Genomic DNA, 23,850 nt, shown 5'->3' with positions numbered 1-23,850 from the left:
AAATATGTGTTTTTCTCTAGCAGCCTGGCAAGTGAAGGTACATAAACCAGGTCTCAAAGCCCCTCAGACGAAGCTCGCTTTCATTCTCTAGGATGCTCTACCTGCCATGCTGTGAGGATTAAGTGGACTGTATGTGAAAATGCCAAAGCGTAAGACATAGTAGGTGCTCAACAAATCATTGGCTACTTGATTATACTGAAAAGCATCTTATAAAATATAGACTTAAAAAAAAGATTTTATTTCCCAATGCTTACAGCAGCATCAAGAAGGAATCTGGCAATTTCTCCAGGTACAAACAAGCGACTGAGAAAATAAGAAAAACAAATGCAAAAATCAGATTCTGAGATATAAATGGAAATTTACATCCCCTGAAACCAGCATTTTTTTTTCTAACAGAATAGACTAATTTCTTACCTATTCTGCATCCTCCAGTCTACTAAGGGGAAAACACTTCTTGCAACAATCAGCATCTAAAATATGTTTGCCATGACACTTCAGAACCACATGAATCCAATGCACCTAAGATGCCTTTTGGTTGTAAAAATATCCTAAGACTTCCACCTTAGAATCAATATGGCACAAAGTAAAGGTATAATTTTATGCTGAGAATTCTTTTCTATGTGTTTGGAATCTGCCAAAACCCAAGCTGCGTTGTAACTGTCATTTATGGGCCTCTAAATTAATGACACTCAAGCAATTTAAAGGAAGTTTTAGCTATTGAGATTATGATTCCTGTGTACAAAGACCACCTCGATAGGGTACATTAAAGAATCATTTAAGCTTCTTAAATGATCATTTCAAGTCATTTACAAAGTACTTTACATGTTTCAAAGCATTTCCTGCATAGATAATTACACTTGACTCCCACCACATGACATATTTTACAGTTCCTAAATGTCCCAGAACAGTGTGACTTCTTTGTCATGAAAAACACGGAGCCATGGTCTCTACATTACTCAGGAGGAAAGAATGAGTTGGGCCCTTTCTTCTCCACGGCTTTGCAGAGAACCACATTGCATCCTATTGGTTCTTCCCACATCTTACACTTTTGAATGAAGAAAACTCCTGCCTGCCTTCACTAAAATTCTCATGACAGGATCATAAGGCTTTTGGTACCAACAAGACATACGATAACCCCACCCAGGAAGACAATGGAGAATATCTGACAACTACATCTTGCTATAATCCCAGCTTCCACTACTTCTGGTTTACATAACAGCCTTTGAGGCCTCATCCTGTGAGATCTTGCAGATGCTGGTGAATTGGGCTAACCAATTGATTTTAATTTCACTTAACTCCCACCTATAATTATCATTCCTGCTATTTGAATAGAACTATATCTTTTAGAAAGTGTTTTCTTGAATATTCTCGTATGATTTTTCAAAACAAGCACATGTAGTACTATCTTTATCATGTAGGTGAGGAAATCGAAGCTCACAAAGGTTTCTTAGGTGACTTAACGAAGACTGTCAAGCCAGTAAAGTGAGATAACAAGGACTCAATCCCACATCTTCAGACACTAAAGCCAGGTGTTTTCTCCCTGCACCTATTCACAAAATTAAAAGCAACGAGGCAAAAACGATGGGGCATAGTAACATTTATTTTTTCATTTTCTCCAACATTTTCATTTACAGAAAAAGCTCTTTCTGGAGCAGGGAAGAACCTCCATCCCTGAGACGCTCTGCCGACAGCAGGCTCCATTGCACATCCTACCCAGAACTGGCCTGGTCAAACCTCGGGTCGGGGCCCACTTGGCACTTGGTCGGGGGACAAAACAGGCATCGGGAGAGTGGTGCTGAGAATCACCAAGAAGGCCAGACTGGGCAAGGTGTACGATGAGGAGTTTTCTCCATGGGCGAAGGAAAAATCTGGGCAAACAAATGGAGTAGAGCCCGTTTATTTAGGCTGGAAGAGGTAAAGTTTTTCTGCACTTTTGAACTGTTTTCTCAAGGCCTGCCCCTCCCTCCCACGCAGGAAACAAACACAGAGACAGGCCTCTTCCAGTGAGGGCTTCAGGCGTTCAAAGCTAGCCCGGGAAGGGCAGAAGGAAGAAAGGCTTTGAGAAAGGAAGGAGGAACGGGGGCTGGGAAGGTGGTGCAGTGGCCATGCGGGTAGCCGCCAAGGGAGAAGGCTGGAGCTGGGTGCAGAGAGAGGAGGAGAGCTGGCCAAGAAGGGAGGAGAGAAGGAAAGAAAGGAGGAAGCAGAGAAAGGGAATATTGGAAAATTGTAAACCAGAATAAAGAAAACAGAATGCAGAGTGGCAATAGCCTGGGAAGAGGCAAGAACTGACTCCCAATTAATGATGTTCGGAAAGCAACATTTTTTCATCAATTTTGAAAGGAAATTCTCTCTCAACTTTCTTATTTGTTTATACATTATATAAATACATTTTTAAACCAAAAAAGGACCATTTTTCCAATGGGAAAAAGTCTTGTTTGAGATGAAAGCCAGTCTTCAAAAACTTCTTAGAGGAAGCTGAAACCCCACATGTCTTGGTGCTACAGAAAGAAAAACAAAGTGGACATTCTTTCTGCGTTCTAAGGCTTTTTTATGCAGATGTGTTTTTCTTTTAATAAATAAATCTGGACAGAGAAGGAAAAAGCATACTCATACACATTCACACAGTACAACTGTCTGTTTTCAACCTAGGGAAACCACAATGAAAAATAAGAATATGCAAGTCCGTTTTCCCAGTACAGCAGACAAGGATTCTCAATACGGCAGCCACAGGCACTGAAGCAACACAGTATGCGTGCACACCCTGTCCCAGCTTCCAGATCCATGGAGGAGTACTTGATGATGAGCGGTCATCAGGGGCAGGGCAGGACCTGAAAAACGACCACCATACTTCCCCAGAAGTCTTCTCACTTAAGACATTTGGTTGCCCCATCCTTTTTGAGCTATACAATTTCACTTAGAAGCCAAAATGATTATTTCAAAATGATTAGACACAATGAGTTTAAATCTGCCTTCTTATGAGTGCTGTCAATCGGCCCTTGTTCTGCTGATTGAGAGATCAGCAGCACAAAGCGAATCTGTCCTCCTCTGGCAGCTTTTTCCCTGCTCTCTTCCTCCTATCATCACTTCCATCCATGTTTCCGAACTCCTTGATTGCTTCAACCATTCATGTTGGCCACTCCCCTCGCTCCACCTAGAAGCATTCCTCTAAGCCTACGTTCCTGAAGAGCATCATAAGCATTCATAGGTGAACATCGTGCTTCTCAGAAGTTAAATAGGAACAATGAGATGATCATCCTACTCCATAAGCTTTGATTGATGCAGACTAAGACAACACTGATCTAACAGCCTAACTACAAAAGCCACTCCAAGGACATTGCCAGGACCTCTCCACAGAAACTGATACTGAACCAGGTTTGTACCTATTGCCTGAATTTCATTAACTTCACAAGAGGGCTTCACATTTACCCATATTAACTTCACTTTGTTTCAATCCATGTTTCTAAGAACTTTTTTATATCTTGAATCTGTGCTCATCCTATTAGCTGTCACTCTCAGCTTTGCATCATCTGCAATGCACTAAGTGTGCTTTCTGCATCTTTCTCTATTCTAAGCCCCTAATAAAAATGTTGAAAAGGCAACCAGCAAGTACTGATCCCCATAACATAATGTCAGAGGCTGTGCATTACTCTGACACTGACACATTAATCAAGACCCGTTGGGTATAGTTGCTCAACCAGTTACAAATCCTCCTGACTTTACTATCATTAGATCCACATATCTTTGTCTTGACCACAAATATATCACAGAAAGACTCAGACAAAAGCATTACTGGAATCAAAATATGAGGTTACAATATTCAGTTGGTCTACCAGTTGTGGAGCCAGTTCTCCCCTTGAGTTTCTACGCATCAGGCAAGTGCAAAGGTGGCTGATAGTGCAAATGGCTGAGCTGGACTTCAGACCCCTGCACAGTGAGAGAAAAACAGACAGAGAAAGGGGTTGGGGTGGAGAGAGAGAGAGAGAGAGAAAGAGAGAGAGAGCTGCAGCCACAGCATTGCTTTGCTTCCAGAAACAATGGGCAGTTAGAGAACAATGGCTATAGACAAAGTCTTGGTCTATTTATATCTGCCACTGTTAGTCCCAGACAGGAGGAACTGGAAGTCTGCCCTGTATGCACAGCTCCAACTGGACCCAAGTTGGGAGGAAGATGAGGTCACCAAGAAGGCTGCCTGCTTAGAAATGCGCTTCTCTTTTCCTCTCATAGTTGCTTCTTAGCCTAAAGGTTCTCTTAAGTTTGCTTGCCTTCTGCTAAAATACAGCCACTGCTGAGAAGGGAGAGATGAGAAAAGTAACTGCTGCTCTGCCCAGCCCAAAGCAATTAAGGCCTCTCTTTACAGAGGTTGCAGGAAGGTGGGAACGCCAAGGGAAAAAATAACTAATCGATGGAGGTCAACTCTATGGTTTCTGAAACAACAGTCTGATTAGGTCTGTTAATTATACATGTTTAGGAGCACTATAAAGGAGCTTTTCCCTGGGAAAGTTTCCTCCTCATTTCTTTGGAGACAAATAAAGAGGCCAAGAGCTGAAATTCACAGATATGTATGCATTACATCTCAGGGACAACCTCTTCTTCCCTTTATTTCAGCCCCTTTTTGAGGGTATCTCTATTTTCTGGAATTTCATCTTTTGCTCTAACATGGCCTTGGAGAGATAATCAATTTTAATCCCTCCCAAACTGTGTTACTTGTATCCTTAATCCTCCTACAGGCTTACTAAAAAGAGCCACCAGTAGATTAGCCTGTGATAGACACCAAACTGAGTATGCGGAGAACCTGGGCCAGGGAGGAAGGCACGGGGAGGGAGGCACAGCCGTGAGCCCCCGCAGGCATCTCCTCCTGCATGCTTTCATTGTGAGTTTCCACCGACAGCCCTTAGCCCTTAGGTTAACGGGCAACCAACAGTAAGCAACTGCAACCCCTGGATCCTGTCCAACCTTATCACCTTAAGAATCCCAAGTGCAAAGCTGGAATCTCCCAGAGGCAAGAAATTCAGGGCTCAACAAAGAGATCCCCTGAGCAGTAACTTCAGATTTCCACTCATGCCTCAAGTTCCTGTCACTAACTTCCCACCTTGTTCCTGGAAAACCAATATGTAAGGAGATATAAAAATCTAAGTAAGATTTTTTTCCTCTTTTTCCTTTAAATAGCTTAAGATATTTTACTGACAATATCCCAGGTAACGTCAACCCATTGGGAGGGAACTAGTAGCAAACACTTAAATGTTCTATAACTTAAAATTTTAAGCACAGAGCAGGCACATGCTGGATACTGCTAGGGCCAAGGAACCCTAGGAGCCAAGAAATGGTTAAAAGGGATGCATCATGTTCCTTCCCCAGCCCCACATGCTCTTCATCAACTTCAGAAGTGTGTCAAGATGCTCAGGGTCCAGACCATCTGCAGGGTACTCTCATAAAACTTGAACTACTGGGACAACAGATAATGTGCACAAGCCTGTAACAAGCAAACATACTCATACATCTTTCATGCTATGCTAATGGCGGAGACTGACATTCAGATGAAGCATTTGACCATCTAAAATACACCAAACTGCGAAGATCTAAGTGGGTGCATAGGTCACCTGACCTGATACGGCACATCATTCAAACACTGCTTCCTTGACTCCTCCCTTATCCCCTGCTCCCAACAGACGAAATATTCCCTTCTCTAAGGACCCTGCTGAATCATCCCAGTGTAATTCACAAGAGCCACATGGGAACCACATGGTAGGAGTCAGGAGAAGGCAGAGAGACACACATTCTTACCCTAAAGCAAGGCTGACATCAGAGAAGATGCAGAAATCTCCACCCTGAGAATGTTGGTAAGCACACGAGATGGCCGTCCCTCCGCCTATCACAGGCTCCAAATAATGCCGGTACACCAGCTAAACACACCAAAAACTGATGGTGCCGCCCCAGCGTGGCACATCTCATGGAATACAGGCCCCACACAGAGCAGTAAATCTAAATGTATGTCCCTAATGAGGAGTCAGAAATCCTGAGACTTCAGGGATTTAGGCAATAATTGTGGGGACCCAGCTCAAGTTTCCTGCACTGAAAAGGAGGGATCTAGAGAAATAAGCTTCGAAGGGAGCATGCTTACGTTCCCTAAACCATTAGGCTCACTGCTAAACCTATCATCCGAGCCTACCCCAAGGTTTGTGTAGACCTACCTAACCTATAATTTTGGTCTCTATATCTCTTCAGCTTTGGCCTTTTTTATGGCCTGGAGCACTAACTATCAGCCCGAGTCCTCTCCTGGTGTGTTCACACATTTCCCTGTCTCTGTCCCTCTATCCTGCCCTCACTCTAGCTATATGATGCATAAAGCCTTATCCAGGGCCAAAAAGCAGAAAAGAGGAATTTACAGAATTTGCTATAAAACTTTAACAACTCCTTGGAGGGATGTTCTCTTTCCTGGCAAGCAGACGTAGTTACAAAATGAATGAAAAGTGGAGAGAAGGAGGAGCCAAGCTCTGCCACTGGTCAGGGGTCCTCAACTATTTCTGGAATACAGAATTAGAAAACGCTTTCGATGTCATCTAGTTCAAACCTTTTCTTTGACTGGTGGGTAAAATGAAGTTCAAGGTGACATCAACTTGCCTTAAGTCACATGGTTACTAATTCTAGAACTCCTGGCTCCCTCTCGGGATCTTTTTTGCCTCTACACCATTGCTGTTTACTTACAACAGTGGACTGGGAGGGAGAGGCTTTCTCCCATGTCTTCACTACCATCAAGTCCTGGTTCATCATTCTGGATAAACACTACTCCTTCCCAAGTTATTAAGAATCACAGACGAACAAGGCATCCAAAGATCTAATAAACATGATGGGATTTTATAGACCCATGATGCTATCCACTCCTATTTCAGGTTTATAAGTCTGGAATACTAAAGGTCAGACTCTAAGGTGGAAAAGCTTCCTGCTAGCAAACATCCCTGTTGCATACCAGGGATATTAAGCAAGCAACTTTCAACAGTCAACTCCAAGAGCATGACACCATGGTGTCTGATGGCTCTGAAATTTGAGGGTGCTATTCCTGTCAATCCAGAAAGAGTGAAGACTGTAGTTAACTTCAGTGATCTATGAACCTTTATCTAAAAAGCACCGTAAGACAGAGTGCATCATATCATTCAAAGGTTTTACACCACCACCCTTCTAGTCCTGCTGGTATTCCAAATAGGGTCACTGAGCCATGGTGATAGGGTTGAGGGAATACAACAAACCCCACTGACAAAGCCAGAACTTAACATCAGGGGCACTAGCCAGTAAGCTGAATCTGATCTATCTAATTAATGAAGCTATTTGTTGAACCCCAGAAAGGCCATGGCCCGAAGCAACACAAGCAGCTCTAGTTGTGAAGGCAAATGCAGTCGGAAGGCAGAGACCTCAGGGTTCCAGGAAAGATCCACCTCATTGTGATCTCTTCTAGGTCCCACAGATTTTTTTCCTCTCCTTCCCAATGGGCCTCTCTTGATGGTCCCAAACACCCAGTCTTCAGCATTCTGTTGTTCCTGCTGCTGCCCCAGAGTCTCGCCCAGGCGGACCTGAGGCAGACAGCCTCAGACGCCTCTCCCAGTAGCAAGCCCAAGAGGGTGATAAGTCGCCAGGCAGACCCAATCTCCAGATCAATGGGCGAGACCAACCAATGGGTGGCGAGCAGAGAAAAAGTGATCAATGCAAAAGGCGGAGGGAGCTGAAGCCACTCTCCATCTGCCTGGGTAGGTAGGAAAGGGAGAGACTGGGATGTGCAGCCCTCATCCGCTGCTAATAAATGGCTTTGCCTCATCAGGAAGCCATTAGGAAATTGCAGCCACCACAGCCCCAAGCTCCCTGGACTGAACTGTCTGCATGCAGCTGGTGAAAGCGCTCATTATCTCTGTCCAGACGACACTAGCTCACTACACAGTGCAGCCTAACCAATGAGCCCTCAGAATAAACTTTGGGCTTAAGTGGTGAGGAAGGAGGGACTGAAAAAGTCCTTTGAGATTGGGGAGATGCAGCACTCCCCCAGGTGCGTGTTCCAAGCTCCAGATCAGGAATACAGGCCCACCTCCTCTCCTTCTAGCTGCACAGCATTCTTTCATTCAGAAAGAGCTACTGACTGCTCATGGGCGTGGGGCTTCTTTCGGGGGTGATGAAGACATTCTGGAATTAGACATTGATGATTGCACAACTCTATGAATGTACTAGAATGCACTGACATGTACACTTTAAGATGGTAAATTTTATGTTGTATCAATTATATCTCAATTTAAAAAAAAAACAGTAAATTTTAAAGAGACAGAGAGAGAGGCCCACTGCTATGAGCCCACTGCTATGGCCCACTGCTATGAGCCCAACAATGAGTACCTTGGTGATGAGCACCATAGCTCCCTCAGGCAGAGTTTCCCTCTAGTGGGAGAAGGAAACACCACCTAAGCACACAAGCAATAGCTACATGCTCACCACACACGACGAGTGCTGGGATCACGGCTGAAGCGGAAGGTTTTGCAATGCAGACTGAGTGAACTGGCCGGGTCCAGAAGCACTGGGGGAGGGGGTAGGAAGCAGTGCATGTAAGATGTCCTGGGTGTAGGGCATGAGGGGCAGAAAGGGGGCAAGGTGTCCAGGATGGCACCCCTGGCAGACGGTGGCATTACTGAAAGGGAAGACGACGAGAGGATGAGATCTCCCACAGCCACCTCCGCCACCTGGAAATCCTTGTGAGATGGGAGCCCCACGATACTCACTGGGAGACCAACCGTGGGAGAGGCTGGGCAAGGGCCGTTTCCAGAGGCAGACACCTGGTATCTGCAACTGCTGAGACCACTTATGTGAGGACGAGAGAAAGGGCCACAGGTTCTAGAAGACAAACAAAATCCCTGAAGTTCCCTACCCTAAAGCTCCCAGAAAAGGCTGCCGAGTGCTCATTTAAAGTGATTTGTGCATCTTTATACTTACATGCTTAAGATTCACATGGGGAAGAAGTGTCCATCAAACAGGGCTCTCTCCCCCTCCAGTCCCTGGTGGGGGAGACAGAGGAGAAGCTGATAGGGCGGTGGGGTGCGGGGGCGGTGAAGGCTCACTGTACAGGAACTGAGGAAGGTGCAGTCACAATACTGTGAAGCCAGGGATCTTTTTGGGAAATTCTTTTCCAAAAGGATCATGAATTTTGGCCCCTGGAATGCCCCAGAGCACCACTGATTGGTTCCCCGGCCCTGACTCAGATGGGGCTGGGCTCCACCCTCCATGAGTAAATAAACGGAGGGAGGGAGAGGGAAAGAGAGAGGGAGCAGAGTGGGCAGACAGGAACCAGAAGGCCAGGGCTGACTCTGGTTCAGAGAACACAGCAGATGAGATTTCAGCGACGGATGGTGTGGCAGAATTCAAGACATAATTCTCTGAGCCTTACACACCACTCCAGTTGGGATCCAGCCCTGCCTTGGCAGCCGGCTCAGTGCTGCTTTATAATATACTGAATTAGTCACTGGATTAGCAAGCACATTTACACACAGTGGCGCACAGCTGTTTAAAGACACAGGATCCCCTTTTCTAGGTGCCAGATTCTGGCTATAAATCAACCACTGCAATCAGCAACCAGCATACCCCAGAGGCGCACGGTTCCTGCAGACATCTTCCTTAGGGGAAGCCTGCTAGAACTGGGATGGCCACTTTCTGGGGACATGAGGGACAGCTGTGGCGAAGAAGGAAAGGTCGGTGGGCTTTTTCTGTCTTGAATCTTCTTATCTTCAGGGAGCTGCCAAATGAATTCACTGACCTGGACCTTCGGCGGCAGCCTGGCTCAGGAAGTCACACCTGAGAGAACAGGAGCTCTAATCCTGCCTGGCTGTATTATCAGGTACAGAGTTTTTCTCTTAAACTTTGAATGGCTAGGTCACCTCCCAGAAAAGAAAGGACTCCAGGACAAAGAAGACAGCACTTCAGCAATTACAGTAATTTTAAATCCTGATAACATCAATTCCAAAAGCTGCCTCGTTGAACTGGCAAGGGCAGTGTCTAAAAATAATGCTTTAGAGTTGGAATCATAACTCAAGCCCTAACTCATGTTTGGTAAAAATGCGTGAGAGGCATTTGAAAATAATTGAACTGGCCACAGGGACGGCTCTGGCCCACTTGGTTATGGAGGTGTCAAGTGGAAAATTTTCTGTAACCAGGTTAACAGTAACCACAGTTTTAACAACCGCTGAAGTAGTAACAGCGACAGCAGCAATGAACTTTTGTACAGAATTTGATGACCTACAAGATAATGGTTTATTGAGCCCCTGTGGCAATGAAAAAGTATAAAAGTGTTTCACAGGAATTATCTCTAATCCTAACAACAGCCCTGAAAGCTCTTTATTATTATCTCCTTTGTAAGGATCAGAAAGGAAAGGTTTACAGAAGTTAAATAATTTGCCTAAGGAAAAATTAGTAAAGATCAAGCCTGAATTCAAACCCAGGGCTGTCTTACCTCAAAACTCTGCTCTTTCAAACGACATGGTGCTGCTTCCAGTGAGGAATATCATTATAACCAACGTAATGAAAGTGAGGCTGTGTGATTCAGGGACTCAATTACTTACTATAAAGCACCCTAAATGTAAATATCTCTCCTTTGTCTTAGAGGGCTCACGTACCCAAAGAGAAATAGAGAGTTTATCTAAACTCTGTGTTGTAAGATCATGGTAAAAAGTCTGTGGCATAAAGAAATCCACCTGACAAATATAAGAACCAAGAACCAATTACTAAATAAGGTGAATTTCATTTAGGCTCCTCAAAACAGGAATTCATAAAGAGAAGATTCATAAAGAGATTTGTGACTAGCTTGTGTAGGCAGAGCCTAGTGTGTCTTCTGCACCAGCTTTTGGAAATTCAAGTATTACTTCCTTAGGACTTGCTTGCCCATAAAAACACTGAAAATATTTTCTTACAAAGCAAGGCAGTTGGGGGCAACTGAAGACTTGCATCATCTTTGCTCATCACTCTCTGCCTGCACCATGCCACTAGGCGGATATTTTGATCAAAGCCAGGAGAAACCAGCGGTAAGTCACCCAGGGCCCAATCTCATTAAAAAAACTAAATCGCTGTTTGGTTCACCCAGCACCCCAGATCCTTTGGAGACTTTGCAGTCAGCCTGAAATTTCAAAGTTCTTTCATCAGACCATCCATTACAGAAGAGGATGGGTGGAAGACATGGAAAAGCCACAAAGCTCCCTGCAAGAGAGACCTTCAGAAATCCAGAAAGAGATTCCTTATTTTTAAAAATCTCCAGTTGAGTCAGAGGTTAACATCAGGTCCACCATGGAGACGCTGATTCATTCTGTGTGAGTGTTTACTTTTCTACAAACATCCCTCTTGCATCAAGTAGCTTCAAGCCCTAGGCTTGTGCCTCTGAACATCCCCTCCCTGGAGAATTCTCAAGCCAGGGTGGAGCTCTCACTTCATTCCTCAATTGTCCAATGTGGAAAGTGGGGACCAAAGCACCAATTCTGTACACAAGTTTAGTAAATCTGGCTAGCCACCGTCCATGAGCCTACTTTGGATTTGAAAATGCACCATGGAAATCATGCGAAATGTTTTTTTGTTTTTTACTTTCCTACTACTAACACATCCCAATGGTAGATATGTATAAGTGAAATGAGTGCATTCTTCCTACCCCGATCATGACAAGCCTGACAGAGAACACATCACACAGAAAAACGTGCCAAGAATCAAGACTTCTTAGAACAATGTTAGAAAGTTTTCTCTCCAATGGATTCTGTCTAAGTAGGTAGGCCTTGGTAACTAGAAAGGTCTAAGATCAAATTTATGACTTGAAAACTCTATGGCTTTGGGCAAATTATCTGAACTTAATTCTGGACTCAATTTCTAATCTACAAAATGGGAATGAAGGTATCAACCTCAAAGGGTTGTTTAAAGAATGTGATGATGTATTTCTGTAAAGAACATTGCCAAGTATCTGACACATAGTAGGTAGTGTCTAAATATTAGCTTCACTTCTCTCACTCATCCAACTGAACTGCGTTATGTAAAGAAAAGCAAGCATCCAGCAGTTTTGAAGAATGTTTGGTTTCCATTAGGAGGCAAGGGAGGTGTAAGACTGAACTCTTGATCTTATATGAAATCAAGGATGCATTTCCTGTACACACACACACGACTCACCCTTGGGGATCTCATATGTATTTAGCATCCCCACTCCGTATCATATCTCCCACTAATTTAATAACACTCCTTGAATCACCAAAGACTCCAGAGTACTTTCTAAATGGGAACTCATTAACTTTCCCACTCTCTCTCAAAGAAAGGCAGCTCACTCACTAGGAGCATCCTTCTTGGAGAAGAATACAAAGATAACACAGACATGTGTCCATATCTGGTGGCTTAAAGTAAAGCCAGACTTGGGTATCCTGATTCTCCCATCAGACAACAGAAGGTAATAAGATGACCATCCTGCCCAGTTAACAGCGGAAAAAAATATTCAAACCAGGCAAAGCTAAGACCAAGGACCCCTTAGGCCTAACCCAAAACTATCGTTACATGGAGGCACCAAGTCATAGTGCTGAATCCCAATTTGAGGAGGAGACACACTTCGTGACCTCACTGGGATTTGCTTTATAAGATAACATTTTCCTGGCAGGCATTACAGTTAGTGCCCAGATTCAAAACAGCCAACTTCAAACTATTATCTTCATTCTTGCCAGAATCAGGTGTACCACCCAACTTCCCATCCCCACCTCCTCTTCCCTAGTAATCCAGAGGTACCCAAGGTCACTACTGGCTACTTAAGGTTTACACCCACTCCCAAGGAAACACCAGCAGCCAAAAGAATACTTCCCAGATCAAAAACCTGTCATTTGACCTTGGCATGCTCTGGCTCCCATAATGACCAAAATAAGGTCCGGCCAGCGGGGCTTACATTTTTTGGTAAGGAACACCACATTGTTTTAGGGAGATCATCTGATATAACTCTGCTAAGCTCTGAGTGTCTATACGTGGTGCCACAGCAAATACCCTATGTCCCAAATGGAAACTAGCAGGGTGAAAAAATTGTTCATCTAAGACAACATTAATTTCTGTATGCCTCCTTGGTACAGTTCTTTTCCGTAACATGCAGCTTAAGATTTTTTTCATTTTTTTTTTCCTGAAGCATTCCTCCAGTTACATGAAGCTCTCACTGATTAAAATAGACCTCCTTCACTAAAAGGGGTAAACTGAGGCACAGAAGAACAAAGCAATGTGCCTTATAGTTCAGAATAGGTAAACAAAAAATGGACCTCTATTCTTTTCAAATCTCTTTAGATTAAAAGAAAAAAAATTGTATTTCTCAAAGTCCAAAGTCAACCTTCTCCAAAGGGAAACTGCATGTCTGTCTAGTAACCTATGGGATCATTCACATTTTTTTTTCCTTGAGAAGGAACTAACTTGCCAGCCTACCAACAATTTTGCCAGTGCCTTGGCATCATGCATATCTGCACAAACTTTCCAGAGCCTATGTCATAGTGATCTGTTCAACCTGCTCAAAGCTCAGTAATCCTAATTACCTGTGCATAGTGACCAGTGCTACCTGCTCAAAGCTTAATAATCAGTCAGCTATGTGGGACTTGTTACAGATACATAAAGTATGTGGGTGAAATCTACCTCCACCAAAAGAGAAGAGAATGCCTTGTTGACACTTTGATCTCAAGCTAACATTTATTATTAACATTATTATTATATTTAAGTGAATGTACTAGATACTCATCTAATCAAAGAAATGCATGTGGCTGAACTCAAATGTCAGGGGATTTGGAGAAACTGACTGGAGCTTCACGTTCTAACTCTCTGCTTATTTGCCCTGGAACCTTGGGAGGGGAACTTGGCATCGGTGCACTGCACTTTCCTTATTTGTAAAATATCGGTAGCTCTAAGGATTACCATGAGCTCAAATGTGGTGAGGTCACATGGCAAACTGTAAAATGCTACCAGATATAGCCAAGTAACTAAGATGAACTAGCAAACAATATGCACAAACGGACCTTAGTATCTCTCCCAAATTCCACAAACACCCAAATATTGCTGAGAATTCTGAAAACAACAGACATGGAAATTTCAAGTTAGCTACAGCTGGGTTTGAATCTAAACTCCTCCATTTAGCAGCTTTGCAACCTTGGGCAAGTCGTTTCATCTCGGTTGCTTCATCTATGAAATGGCAATAATAATGCTTCACTATTGGGGCGAAATAATGAGGATACTGGCACAACATTCGCACTCAATAACTATTAGAAATAAACAGAACAGGAGGAAAAAAGAAAAGATGGGTGGAGATGAGAAATGCTTACACAAGCACCAGCAGATAAACTCGATACTGTCATCAATGATAGTTTTCTTTGTTTTTCCCCAAAAACTGGCAGGCTGAACTTAGGTCCCTGCTTTGGAAAGAGAAGGGTAACTGTGGCAGACCTTTCTCGAAATGTAGAAATAACATCAATCAGATGAGACTTCAGATAACACCCATGTGCGGGCACCGCTCTTGCACCGCCGCCACACCCCAGTGTACATTTGTAGCTTCCGGGGTGGCTGGGGAAGCCAAGGCAGGTGGTTTCTTGTCCGCCTCCAGCTCTGCCAAGCAGCCTGTGCCCACTGCAGGGTCAGCCAGTGGCCGCCCAGACACCATTCTGTGGGCACCCAAAGCACGCAGGCCTGGCCCTTCCCTCTGTGCAAACAGCACGCCGGGGCCCTGACTCACTGGGTCTGTCAGGAGAGGCACTGCCATGGCTAACAGCAGAATGCATTCCCCAGGCAGAAGGGACTGTTTCTGACCAGAGCAGTCTATCAAGAAGACACAGATTGGATGAAAGAAGCTCATCACTCAGCCCACAGGCTCAGCCCTGCAGAAGCAGCTGGACGGGCTGCTTCACCTGCTGAACCCTTGACTTCCATTTCCTTCCTCCAGGTGAGAACCCGCACTGGAGCTGCCTTCTGCTGCAACTGCAGCAAGGGCTCATGGAAAAGGGAAGCTGAAAGGAAGACCACGAGGAAGGCATGACTCTTGGTTAGTGCTACCTGAGACAACATGCCTCCATTTCCCCAATGGTGAGCTAGGCTGGCAACAATTTCTAACATCTCTGTTTCTCTGTGGAAGTAGCCCTTTACCAAAGCACCCAACATTCCCCAATGATTAAGTTGTTATTAACAGAATTTGGGGATTAGGATGCAAATCCCCATGTTGCCTACCTCTTGAATGGCAGTCTATGCTCCCTCCAAGCCCTGGCTGTTTTAAATGTTACCTAAAGTCATAGGATGTCAGTGTTAGGAGAAATCTGACAGGTCATCATTGCAATGAATTTATTTGACTGATGAAGAAAATGAGGTGCATAAAAATGCAATGACTTGCCTACGGTCACACAGACAGACACTGATGCAGAGTTGTGACTGGAGACCAACATTCCCGGCTCTCCAGCCCACATTCTCCCCACAGAGTGGATACTGTTTATTTCGTACACAATATTTATTCCTACTGGTAAGGAACAAATATGATAATCTGTGATTCTTCATTGCATTCTGTGCATTTATTTCATATCTTAATGATGTCAGACAACTGATGCATAAGGTATGGAATTAACTTAAATTTTTGGCCAAAGATATCAAATAGGAAAAATGTGTAGGTACTAGAAGTATAAAAGTCAGTTACATGGAAACTCTTCCACTGAAAATTTCCTGTGATAAATTTCCTAAAGGGTATTTCAAAATCAGACTTGGGCGGTGGCAGTGGCTTATGCCTGTAATCCCAACACTTGAGGAGGCCAAAGTGGAAAGATTGTTTGAGGCCAGGAGTTTAAGACCAGCCTGGGCAACATAGCGCGACCTCATTTCTACAAAAAATTAAAAGAAAATCAGACTCAACAACACATTCTTAGTTTGAACATGAATGATATTAATGCATCACCCAATTCTAAATGTATCACACAACTCTAACTGCACACACAAAAAAGTAATTAATAGAGAACAGGTATAACACCTGACACATAGTGGGAGACACTAAATACTTCAAAAAACCTGTATCTACAAACTCTCACCAGGCTTAGAAGATTCCTGTGCCTGACTGAGGTTATTTTCCATTTGTACCTTGAAAATATGTACCTGATCAATTTTGTCATCTTCTCTGAGGTTTAACGCTTATTCTGATAAACTGATACAGAGGTTTTAAGAGCAGTATGAGTGGGAGGGAAAGTAACCAAAAAAAAAAATTACCTATCTCATAAGCTTACTCAATAACTCTGCTCTGCCCTTAAATATCCCTACTTTCAAAGGCAAAATTCATCCTGAGGTTCAAAACGCTGTTTGGGTCCTGGCCTCCTACTTCCTTCCTTCATCCCTTTCTACAAGTAAATTTTTTTCCTTCATGTTTATGTAAGCCTCTCTTTCATTCCAAACTTGCAGCACTCTTCCCACGCTGCTCTCTATATGGAAAATAATCCTTTCCCTGTTCTTACACCTCCTTCAAATGCTTCAGAAGTGCCCCTGTTTCCCAGGAAGCTGACCTATGAAACTAACTTACCACTGTTGCAAGAGAGAGCTTAACAGACACAGAAAATACAAACAATCATTGATCCACACATATTATCATAAATGTAAACACTGGTCCTCCAGAATTTTTTGCCATGGAAGCACCTGGAACCCAGGGAAGACTTCATCTGAGTTGTCCTGACCACCCATCTACCCATGAGGGATTTAAAGTATTCAGAAATGACCACAGGCAAGAAGTAGAAACAACAGACCCAAAACTGTCCGTGGGACCACCTGAGCCTGGAATTCCTAACCAGTGTAATGTTTGGCCCAGATGGAGGCTTTTCCAAAAATCTATGTAATATCACTTAAAGTTGTTCATTTTTAGTTTTACGATTTCCTTTCATTCATTCTTTCATACTTTCTTACTCTTTTCCTGTTCTCATTCTTATTCTTGTCTTTTTTTAATTCAAAAAGAATTTTGCAATTGAATCCACCATTGCCTTCCTCCCCTTCTAAAGAATTGAGGGCTTGTTTTTTATTTTTGCTTTTGTTTTTGCCCACTTTAATGGTACAAAAAGAAAACACAACATTTTTTTTGCCCCTTTTTAGCCCAAAGTAAAATTTCTCATGTTCAATAAACATTTAAACAAAACAAAATAAAAATCGTAATTGTCTTCACTTGTGTAATGAAGACACATCCCTCTACTTCAAAGTTCATTTTATCTCTCTGTCACACACACACACATATGCTACGTGCAGAGTTTACAGTTTCTCCACAGAACCTTGCAAAGCAAAAATCAATGGCTTATCACAGCTACCCAAAGCTACCAAGAGGTTTCGAATGCTTGAAGTGAACTTGTTTGAGATTGATTTGGGTTTCTCAGATGCTGAGAAACAAATTTAAAATATAATTCATGGTTGGGGGAAAAACATACTAAACTTAAAGGGCTTCAAACTCTTAATCGTGCCCTATTAGCTTACTTAAATGGTCTAAACCCTAAAATTAGCAATTGAGAGAAGATATTCTAGAAAATACGATTGCCCAAATTTAGTGTTTAACGCGGGTGACCCTCATCTGTGGGGAGAGCCCCAGTTAATGTCTATCATTCTGATGCAATTATTAATAGTGCCCCTTTATACTCTCAAAGGTATCCCAGCTTGGGTGGTAAATTATATGGTTTCCCTGTCTCTACACCATTATGATATGAAGTCCAACAGCCTTAAAATTTCTAATGCTACTTTGGGTCTAAAAGCACTATCTGGGTCAATATTTTACAACTCTTAGAGACAGTACTAAATGCTACAAGAAAGAACAATTGAGAAAAGTGGAAGGGGCAGTAATAAGCCACATTTGAAGTGTTAAGCGACAGGCTTGCACCCAAGCAGCAGACACTGGAAAGCACCTGGGAAATATGACAGAGTTGGCCAAGTGATCAATAAAATATTTACGGCTTGAATAGCAATATTTTGAGCATGTCTGTAAGCATGGCTCTCTGCCAACGAAACCAGACCTACCACAATCCACCCTACAGACCTATGTCTTTCTGTGTCTGCATGGAGATTATAAACTATACAATGAGAAGGAAAAGGGGACGCAGATAGGCCGAGGCTTCAGAAAAGCAGCCAAGTAGAAATAGCCTGTTTATGCAATTTGGAAAACATCCACTGAAGTTTTGAAAAAGATATCATCAACTCAACAGAAAAAAAGAAAAAAAAAGCAGAAAGTAGCTACAGACACATGACAAGTAAAAATGATAGATTTGGGAATAGCCGTGACATTCCTAAACCCTGAGTTAAGAACAGCTTAACAGCTGTGAGAGAACGATAGACCTAGAACACTGCAAACACAGAGGCAAATGCTATTAGAGGTTCCCCGTGAGCAGGAAAATGGAGCCAAGGTTTTCATTAAGGAGCAGCTAAATAAAAACACGGAGATGAGGCTGTTCACACACAAATTCCTCTCTGCGGTGACAGTGTGGGCCCAAGCATACTAACTATTCGGGAAAATGCTCTGCATAATGCAGTAATAAAGAAACCAATGTCTTAACCTTAGACAAGTGGCAGGGGAGTGTGCCTGTCTGTGAGCCATGGGCTGGGACAGCTGGCAGGCCTGTGGGTAGACACCTGGGGCTGTCCTTCCTTCCTTGTGCCAGGACAACTCCAGACCATGTGCCCTGACACATGGAATGGGTTTTTTTAAAAAACTAAATTTTAGAGGGGAAAACAGAATTTATTTGAGGCACAGGCAGCAAATGCAACTGCCTATGGCCTCTCTGCAAGCAGGAAAATTAAATTTTAACTGCCTTAAGAAAATGAACTAGTTTACCAAGCTATGTCTCATCATCCTGATTATGAGAGATTCAATGCACAGCAACATCAGTGATGAAAGAGATGAAATGGGCAGAATCTGGAGGCTCAGTGAAGGACTGACCTTGGAGATTAACATAATCACCTTCCCACCTGGGAGGGAGCCAAGGCCATCTGGAAGACGTCGCAAAAACAAGAACCCTGGTTCGCTGCCTCTCATTCTGAGGTAAGCATTGCTGGAACTTTTAAACATCGTTCTAAAGCAACACATCTGGACTGCCAGGCCTTGGGACAGCCCACAGGATGGACCCTTTCCCCAAGCCATACGAAGCACTGGGCTAACAATGAGGCCACCTGATCCAGCTCAGGGGGGTCTTACAGGGATACAAGGGAGCCAGTGTACCTCCTGAACCCCTAAAGCACCGACCAGCACTGCCTTCTCACCTGCTCATGTTCTAATTTCCACAGTTTTTGAGAATAACTCACAATTTTAGGTATCAAATGCCTACAACGTCTCATCAGTTTCTAAATTTCTAGAGTGTGGCCTTAGGCCAAGAATGCATCTCTGAGAATCTCATTTTCCTCATCTGAAAAATGGAGAAAATAATACTTCCACCACACCTCAGAGTAAGTGTGAAGCATAAAAGTGCTCTTTTATCTGACTGTGCCCAGCACACAATGCAGGCTCGATGTGTGCTTCAGAAATATCCCAACAACTTTTGAATGACAAGAACCTACCACCTTCCATGCAAGCTCATGGAATTCCACTACAGCCGTGGATTATTCATTACACAAACCAGAGAGACAACTGTAATTATACTGTCACTGTAGCCATTGTAGTTATCCGCTGTATTCTGAAACAGGGAGACTCTCCCGAAAAATCCTGACCTACACTAACCAGCTCTCAGTTTTGCAGAGATTTGATGGACCCCAGTGACCCGGGCTCTGGGAGGTTGACCACCGGCTGGTTTGTCTCCTAGAGGGAAGCGATGTTCCTACAGGGTGGTCTGGCCTCTTTAAGAGAAAAAAAAAAGTTACACAGACAAAAAAACAGCAACACAAACCAACCAAAAATGCCAGGAATGCAAGCTCTGCCAACCAAATAAATAAATAAAATAGGAGATGCTTTATAATAACTGGACATGATGCATTTCTCAGCCCTGCATAATTGAAAAGTTGACTTTTCCATCAACCCTGCAAATGTTCCCCTTGCCTCTAGACCTGGTAGCCTTCCTGCTCTGAGGTAACAATGACAGTCTCCATCACCCAAAGTAATTGGCAAACCCCTATGCCTCTAACTGTGAGAGTTTGGACTCCAAGACACTCTCTGAAAGTTACCTCTCACTGTTTGCTCCCTGGAGAAGAGAATGAAGTTTCACGGGCATGAGATCTCAGTCAAGCAGGTGAAAAGGCCTCCTTAACTCTACTCTTCATTCCCTCTCAAATAATAGATTATCAGGAGGTGCATAACACAGCCACCTTATCTCCTAACAAACATTCAAGGGCCTCTGAAAATTCTACACTGATCACGATCAATTTTTGTTGACTTGTTTTGTAGTTAACTGTTAAATAGGATTTATTATGGATCAGGCACTGTTTTCAGATTTTGCACATATTCATAGATTTAATCCTCATATTCATCCTATGAAGTAGAATGATGACACTCATTTTATAGAGGCAGAAGCTGGAGCACAGAGAGATTAAGTCATTTGTCCAAAGTCACACAGCTACTAAGTGGCGAGCTGAGATTCAAATCCAGACAGGCAGGCTCCAGAGTCTCTGCTCTGAACCACGGAGCTCTTTAGTCACTAATGGAGTGTGGTCGGCAGGGATCTGGGAGCACAGTGAGCGAGTGATCTAATAGACTGGGCAGCTCTGCCCTTCTTTCTTGTCTACACTGATGAAGAAACAAAGACCGACCAAGCTGAGCAAGGACAAAGCTGCTTCCTATCTCTAAGTATAATGCATGTTCCCGATGGATGTATACCCTCTACTGAGGGCGGGTGGGGCCAGAGGCTGATCCTTTTATTCTTATAAAACAGCAAGTATCCAGGATTAGAGCTCCTGCTCTTATATGGACACTAAGCTCACGTCACCAAGAAGGTAGAGCAGAGTGCTGAAGGAAAGGAAAAATTAAGTGCCTTGGGAATGTGTTGGCTTTGGCACCTGGTCCCTTTGCAGCAGGCTCCACCAGGAGAGAACCAGGAGTGAACCCAATGGCTATGTTTGTTTTTAAGCTATTTAAGATCCTTGCAATCACACTGTTGCCATCAAACAGCATATCCCACCTTACTCTTACACTTGCAAGGAAAAGTCAATTCTAATGTTATTTCAGACTATATGTTAATTTAGTACTTAACATTGTCAAACTCCTGTGAAGTCTCAAAATAGAAGAACAGTACATAAAGGTTCTTGGTCAGGTCCTAGCCAGGAAGACAAATAATCCAGGTCTTGTGGCTCCTGTTTGGACACCCCACTTCCCTACTGCCTCTCTCTGGAACTCATGAATTTGGGATGGGGTGGGGAGAAAATTCTGGTTTAATCATTTAAGCCAGATTAAGATCCCACACTAGCTGTCTCCATGCATAAGAAACTAAGCAACCCAAAGAAATCATTCTGACAAATATTTAAGTCACAGCTGTGGATAAAAAGCTACGCTGTGAGAAGTTAAACTTTAAACACATGTCCTATATGGTCTGATGGGTAAGGCAAATCCGCACTTAGCCAATGTCTTGTCCTTCCACTAACAAAAGCAGACAGCCCTGGCCAGAAACACTGTTTCTCCCAACCTTGCTTTGCACCTGCAAGTTAAGTCTCAGTTGAGATTTCTTTGCTGAGCTTTTGGAAGGTATCTTGCAACATTACTCAAAGCAAGATACACTGCAAAGTTAGAAACATGAATTGACTGTACTTCAGCCACTGGCTCACTACATAGTTTTATGTCAATTATTTACCTTTTCTGTGACTCTATTTTCCTCTCTGAGGTGTGGGTATAATGTCCACATATAAGCAACTAAAGGTCCAGCAAAAAAAAAAAAAAAGTTGATTATAGTCTACATATTTTTTCAAGTTTTTGTCTTTATTTTTTCCAAGATAATAAATATTGGTGCTAGAAATCAAACCTCTTTACAATGAATGGCAGGAGACTGCCCAATTTCTTTAGCCAGTTGAAATTTTGTTGTATTGAAGGTCACATATAAAAGATGACCAGTGGCTTGGAAATCTTTTTTGAAAAAGAAAGTCATTGCAAATATGCTTATTACAATGGACTTTGACTGTAGCATTAGGCTTTATTGTCCCCATTTTACAGAAGAGAAAGCTAAAGAAAGTTACTTGCCCAGAGTTTATTTTTAATCAATAACTGAAATGAGGGGACCATATACATTGTCTCTAATATTTAATATTAAATTACCAAAAAAATTGCTTCGGCTGTTCACTGTGATCTGAAACATGTGTTGCCAAGGGTTCTTTTTCATTCCCAGGATGAAAGATCCCTTGTAGGTATGTGGACTGACATATCGACACGATATTTCCCAGATGACCAAATCTGTCTCTTTCCCCATAAACACCCATAACAACACATATAAACAAGTCGTTCTTAAGGAAAGGACCTATTAGTTGAGTTTATATCTTTGTTGTGAACTATTCTTTCACTTCTATATATGGTTTGAATCAACTGTGACAAATAGAACTCGTTCTAGCTTCCTCGAACCCCCAAACACAACCATCACAGAAACATCATTTCTGAATCGTAGGCCTAAATGCCTTAAATGTCTCCATGGTTCCAGTTGCGCTCTCGGCATTGCTCCCACCACCATCATCCTTGCGAGGAGACACAATCTCAGCCTTCTGTGCACAGCAGTCCTGGAGCTGAATGTCAGGGGGCCCAGGGTGAGGGGACATGACTTACATGTCTTTATTAATATTTCTGAAGGACCTCAGAATGACAAAACATCAGTTTGGTTATGTTGAAAGTTTAAGCAGAGTAAGAAAGGGTTAAAGTAAGCAATAAATTATGGCAGAGGCAAAGAAGTGTTAACCACAGGGCGCAGCAACTAAACTTATTGATAATCAGATACAACAGAGGAGCCTGTTCTTGCAATTAATTATTTTCCAGGGTGCACTGCCTTCTCCCTATATCTTTCTATATACTTTCACCTCCAAAATCACTCATCTCTAAGGATAGCTGGCAGTGCCTTATCCTAAAAGAAAGCATCTTTGCCTCTCAAACTACATTTGTTTCAGAAATTCTGTAAGGCCAGATTCTCTTAAGTTGCTTAGCTATATTTGTGTCAAAGACAAAAATAAATAAATAAATACTTCCTATCCTTCTCTTCTTCAAATGCATATAAATGAAAGAGGTGGACAACACCATGTACCAAAGACACAAAGTCACATTTGGGTGTTGGATGCTTTCCTTCCAACGGACCTTTGGTACCAGAAGAAAAATTTATGGCAGATACGAAACATGGGTAAAGCAAGTAACCTACAAGAATAGGGTCGGAAGTTTCTCAAAGTTAAGACGATAATTTCAATTCTCCTCCGGTCTCCTCACCCTCAACCCAGAAAAAGAGGGGCAAGGCATGTGACAGGGACGCTTGAGGAGGCAAGAGCTCATTTGAAAATGTGCCTGAAGGCCAACCCGTTAGACTGCCCGGGGCCCTCCACCCAGCCTCAGTTCTATCGGGGACGTAGAGTCAGGGGATGATGTCCTCTGAGGCAGCGTCCATCTCCCCTTAACATTAAGAAATAAGGCCAGAGGGTTCTCGCTCATTTGGGAATACAAAAAAAGCAGGAATGGGGTACTGGAAATTCTATAAGCTTTTCCCCACCACTCACAAAAACACAGCTGTGAAAATAAATACCACCCCCAAACCAAGGGTCTAGGGCCACCAACAGTCCTCCTCCTCCTGCTCCTCGTCCTCCTAATCCAGCTGCCAGCAGCATCCCCCGCTCCTGAAGAAATGCACCGCCCAGAAGGGAACGGCGAAAGGGGGAAGAAGTCCAGGGGACCCCCGGCCTCTGGCCGAGAGCTTGGGTGGGGGCCTCGGCCGTCGCCAC

The 23,850-nt window shown here is 43.2% G+C and overlaps 1 protein-coding gene and 1 long non-coding RNA gene across 5 annotated transcripts in view; both read right to left on the bottom strand.

Moving 5' to 3' along the window:
- ETS1 (ETS proto-oncogene 1, transcription factor) overlaps positions 1-23,850 on the bottom strand; it is a 63,285-nt gene that overhangs the window by 38,966 nt on the left and 469 nt on the right. The window lies entirely within an intron of this gene.
- Positions 552-23,844, bottom strand: LOC115893606. The gene is made up of 3 exons (XR_004053674.1): positions 8,959-23,844; positions 8,748-8,859; positions 552-1,868 (listed from the first exon to the last, which is right to left on the bottom strand). It is a non-coding gene; the product is annotated as an uncharacterized LOC115893606 (long non-coding RNA).

Source organism: Rhinopithecus roxellana, chromosome 15 (assembly GCF_007565055.1).
Source record: "Rhinopithecus roxellana isolate Shanxi Qingling chromosome 15, ASM756505v1, whole genome shotgun sequence".
NCBI lineage: Eukaryota > Metazoa > Chordata > Mammalia > Primates > Cercopithecidae > Rhinopithecus > Rhinopithecus roxellana.
This window is presented reverse-complemented; position numbering and strand designations above follow the sequence as displayed.